At 43.7% G+C, this 5,694-nt stretch overlaps 1 pseudogene across 1 annotated transcript; it reads right to left on the bottom strand.

The window, feature by feature from the left end:
• Window positions 1–2,912: 2,912 nt before the first annotated feature.
• On the bottom strand, window positions 2,913–4,283 carry LOC310786244 (phagosome assembly factor 1 pseudogene; annotated as a pseudogene). The gene has a single exon. The product of its transcript is annotated as a phagosome assembly factor 1 pseudogene (transcript).
• Between the last annotated feature and the right edge of the window lie 1,411 nt (window positions 4,284–5,694).

Here is a 5,694-nt window from a genome sequence, read left to right on the forward strand (position 1 = left end):
CAACAGCCTGACAGGACGTTCAGGTGGGCGAAGGCGTGAACATCCATCAGGGGGAAAAAAACTGAGCAAATGATATCTGCAGAAGCCACAGGATCTTCACAAGCTTGGCTGCTCATGTTTAACAGTTTAGAGTATATTTAGAGTATACTCTAGTTAAAATAGTTATGGGTGGGCTGGTTTGAGTTCATAATGTACGAAGAAACAGAAAATACTGGTATGAATGAGCAGTTTGCACCCACACTGGTTGGCTGTATTCAATGCCATCTACCAGTCAGGCATGATTTTGAAAATGCTGCACATCTTTATCTTCACCTTTCTGTTGTTCTGTCTCTCACACAGGCCTACACACACACACGCACGCACGCATGCACGCATACACACACACACACACGCACGCATGCACACACACAAACACACACACACACACACACACACATACACACACACACACACACACACACACGCACGCACGCACGCACCTTCTGCTTTCAGAGGTGCAGCCTAAGACAGCATCATAGCTTTTGGACATGTGCTTTACTGCCAGAAAACATTTGAGAGAATTAACAAAGCATTTGATGGATGCTTTTATCCAGAGTGGCCAGATGTGCGCACACACAGGGAATGAAACCTCTAACCTTGGCAGTAGTAGTGCCATGCTCATGGTACAGGAGCATCCCTCACCTAGTTTAACACTATACGCCCATAAGCTTTATACATGTATACAGGACCACCAAAAAAAGCAGCTAGGCAGTGAGTCAGCGAGTCGGACCGCAGCTCATCAGAACATTATTACGCAACCTTTGCCATCCCCGCTCCGCTGGCACCGCTCGCAGAACTGCATCGCTCTCACACCAGCGCTGTGATGAGGTCTGACTTAACCTTGGTGAGGTGCATCACCTCCAACAATAACACTATCCTTGTCACAACTGCAGAACATCAGCTTCCGGGGATGAGGGTACCATGAGTGGAGGAGATCAGCCCAGAAGATGAGGGCGAGTTTTGGTTTGGGGCTTGCACGTTGATGTGTTCAGCAGCACCACTGCCTTCTCAACATGTCTTTTTGAACGTTTCGATACAGTATGTGTTTCAATACTCCAGTTTCCCCCTTTTCATCTCTAATCTGCTGCTTTGACGGCTCTTTCTCCACCTTCCTCTTTCTCTAACATTGCAGCATTGTCTGTGCATCCCAAGAGCAACAGAAGGCTGAAAATAGCCTGCCAGTGCTTAGCCTCCTAACAAGAGCCTGGTTGCTACGAAACAAATAGTCAAAACAGTTGGTTATTAATTGTTCATTTGCGGCAAAGAAACAAACACCTCCGAGGGGCAGTGCCTCTATGTTGAACAGTAACACATGTTGAAAGCGTGTGCCTGCTGAGTTAAGCTGGGGCCTGCTTGCTCACAGTCATGTCTACAAGGCAAGCTACAGAGAAAAATGCTAAAATGCACCCCAGTTGCACCTGTCACATCACTTCTCCGGAGTTAAAAGAGCAACACCCTGTCCCAGGACTGGTGTACTCAGCTGTCAGTAACATCTGATGGTGCTTGAGGACAAAAAAGATCATATTTTTTGTTCTCTGGTGATCACTTGTCATGTATCTCTGAATTGAAAGTGACTGAGCTTGCTGCTCCCAAATGAGCAAAGCCTCCGAAGTGAATCTAAAACACTTAGAAGCCTAAACTTCCCTCTGTCCCAGTCAGCTATGATTGTAACCTGTGTAAAGACACAGCTTGGCCTCTGGATAACTAAGGAATCAGTAGCAAAATTATAGCACACACACACGCACACGCGCGCACACACACACACACGCGCGCACACACACACACACACACACACACACACACACACAAACACAAACACACACACACACACACACACACCAATCAATCTTCGAATAATTGTTGACACCCCTAGATTATAATCTGGGGTGTCAACAATTAATCGTGGAGATGATGTGCCATGGGCACACTTTTTGTATACATTGTGACATCATCAGTGTCACAATGGGTCTGTGAGTGTGAAGGCGTAAAATGTCACTGTAGCACCCGCTATGGTTGCATCAGTGACATTAGTGATGACATTTGTGTGTGTGAATCGTAATTAATACAAATAATTTATTCAGTTACATGTATCATAGACTACGCAAATAAGATGCAGACTGCACTTGGAGGTTATGATGAGGGAATGACTGAGCTAAAGGCCCATTCACATCTAGAAAGGACAACCACAAACTGTAACGATACATTGTTGTGGTAAATAGAGGTGGGTAAACTATCGCTCAGTAGTTTACCCACCTTGCTTCCCCTCATTGATTGATAGAGTTGATCTGAAAATGGGTGAGTAAACTCATTTCAAAGAGGTGGCGGGTAAACTAAGTTGACTTATGTTTACCCCCCACTATGCCCCTTATTGTTGCACAACGTAAAGAAGCATCAGTTGAGTGAGCTCCTGATGTTTTCCACTGCCTTCTTTCTTAGACTAAACCAAAACTATAGTTCTAGTTAGACATTTGGGCGGTGCCAGCCACCCGCTGGGTCGGGAAAGGCTGGCTTCTATTAGGATGTAGGGTTCTTTGTCAATTTGCAGCACTGCCATCATGCAATATTCTCCCAGCAAATATCATGAGGAGTTTCATGTAATCATCAGTGCAGCAGTACCATGCCACCAAATACTGGGGAACATCTTGGGAGTGTAGTTGGTTGCATCTGACGGGAAGAGTCAACTCTTACGACACAACAGACGTTGTGACTCGCTCACCAGCTGGTACTAAATTCATGCCGGTCCTGATTTGGTTCCGGGTAGTTCTGGTTATCTCCACGATTATATTATTGATTGATTATGATTATGTTCAATTAGTACTTAGACCAGGGCAAGAATAAATAGACCTAACCCAGAACCGCATTCTGGGTTAGGTCTATTTGGTTAAGAATCTGGCCAGGCCTGCAGGAGCTGGCTCTGTGTTACAAATTGAGACGGTAGAAGTACTAGATTCGGGAGGGTGTGGTTCTGGTAGGGTACGTGTTAAGTGGGCACTACTAGTAGACTCGGCTGGGGGTTGGCTGGTGGTCCGCGTAGCACCGTAAAGGGTCACTGATGCTATGTGGTTATTCTGCATCACCTCAAAGATCATCCTCTGCAGTCCGAAGCAGAAGGTGGAGCCGAAGGGGTTGGTGTTATTGTCTGATGATGACCTGTGCAGCACCACAGGCTTTTCCATGGGATGTCCCAGAAGCTCTTGAATCTGATCCCACTTGCTGTACGTGGTTAAAATGCACTCTTCCACCTGAGAATCAGCTCCTTCTTTCTTGATGACTAGTGGAATTTTAAAGTCACATCGATGATATATGTTGAAATTGTAATGTCCTGGGTAGTTGGTATGCAGGACAAACTTCTTGACCAGGTGACTTGTAGAGTCAAACAAGATATCCACTCCGAGCGTGAAATAGTTGAAGAAGTAGTCATTACATTTTGAAGGGACCTGCTTGTGAGGCGATGGAGAGTGGATCTTCATCTTATCCTCAGACTTGTAGAAGGCTTTGTCTGGTGAGCCCAGGACCGCATGTACATCTTGACAGGAGTCTCCAAAGTAGACGTTCCTCTCCAGGGATCTCACTTTAGCATCAGCCATTACCCCAGGACCGCAGCATACAGTGAGAAGACAGAGTTTGAGTCCCAGAGGCCCTGCCCCATCTCTCAGGACATCCACACACTTTGCATACACATTACCAAGGAAACAAGGCAATGGCATCACTGGAGATCTTGTATCTTGTAGGTTGTTGCCAGTGTATATGTGCATCCTCTTGACCACGGCCCCGTGGGGAATCTCATACTTGGGAATCTCGTACTTGGGAGCTTCGTTCCATGAGTCCAGTTGGAAGGAGAAGGACAGGCCTCGAAAACTGAGATGGAACAGCTGCTCTGCAGCATTGTAAACTCCAGGATGCGTAGCTCCAAATGACCTGTCTATTTGCTCTATTGTAGGGACAATGGCCTGAGAGTTAAAGTGGACTCCGCAGTATTTCAACTTTACTTTGCTCAGGTCATACACTTCAAGCACCTTGAGTCTTTGATTTGCGGCGTCAAACAGCAGTTTCATTCCATCCTGAGGCAAGTTCAGAATGAGGTCATGACTGAGTGGCCTCTGTTCACTGTATAGCATCTGGACAGTCTTGATGCGGCAGTGTTTCTGCAGAATAGAGATGGCCTGGGCCAATGGCATCCCTAAGGCAAATTCCCATTGCTCATTTCCTAGTGATCTCTCAGGCACCACTTCCAGATCCAGCATTGGCAAGTACTAGGGGGCAGCTCACCTCACCTCAAGACACAATGAGACCCTCTGACTTACCGAAACAGAGAAGTCAATGTGCACAGCGCCACCTAAGGCTGAAAATCAGCTGTTATCACAATATATATATATGTAGGATTACACATTACCTTAGCCAAGGCATCACTGTTGACATCACAGACATTGTGATGTCATCAGTGATGGAATCAGTGAAATGATTATTTATTCAACCTTTATTATACATCACTGATAACATCACAACTTAGGGCATAGACATTGTGACATCATAGCAGGGATGTCATCAGTGATACAGTAGCACTGATGGCTTGAGTGACATTATTCACTGATGACACTATTGAGGTCATAGACATTCTTCAGTGATGTCATAGCAGCATGAGCTGTCATTGGTCTATGTAAGATGAGACTATAGCAGCGTGAGCTGTAGTGTGCTCGAGTGAGATCGTAGATGAAATCACAATGAGGTCAGAGACATTGTGACATCATCATTTATGTCCTAAAGGTGAGGCTATAAGTGGTACTACACTAATTGACTGTGAGCACGAGTGAGCAATTAAATGCCTAAAAGGAAGGGATTGGTGCCGTACCCCAGCAGAAGCCACTGTTAAACTGCTCTGGGCAGGTCAAATCAATGTAATTTTGTGTGTGTGTGTGTGTGTGTGTGTGTGTGTGTGTGTGTGTGTGTGTGTGTGTGTGTGTTATTTATTGTCAGAAATATTGGAACAGACTAAAAACGCATCTCTTTAGAACAGACTAAAAACGCATCTCGGCCTGGGTTCAGGATAGCACTATCTCATAACTGTTTTACACCCTTTTTATTCTTTTTTCCCCGTAATGCTTTTTATTGTATTTTTCTACTTTACAGTGATTTTGAATTGAATTTATTATTATTATTATTATTATTATTATTATTATTATTATTATTATTATTATTATTATTATTATTATTGGCCATTATTCTCTTTCTCACAGGAACTCCTATCGCTCCAACCTCCCTGAACAACACGAGACAATTCTCTGGACAGTAATGTAAAGTCATTCTGCTTCTGATTATTCAAGGGTTATTCAAGGGTTTAATAGCAGGAGTCAAATCCTGTGAACATTTTCAGGAAGAGAATTTGAAGTTAATAAAAAAAAATAGAACAGAAAAACACAAAACAGCAGTTATCAGATGGAATACATTACAAGGATGAATAATTCATTGATAATTAACTAATGAATAAATTGATTTCACATTCCACTCGCTCATACATACTGTGCTGCTATATTGATTCTTGTATGTTTCTATGTTGTGTATCTTGAATTTTGATATGTTGTCTTATTATCTTTTTCCAGTGGTTATCGATAGAAATACAAAAAGAAAAAGGTTAAATATGAATACTTCATGAACACA

The sequence above is a fragment of the Poromitra crassiceps genome (genome assembly GCF_964638095.1).
Source record: "Poromitra crassiceps genome assembly, chromosome: 12".
NCBI lineage: Eukaryota > Metazoa > Chordata > Actinopteri > Beryciformes > Melamphaidae > Poromitra > Poromitra crassiceps.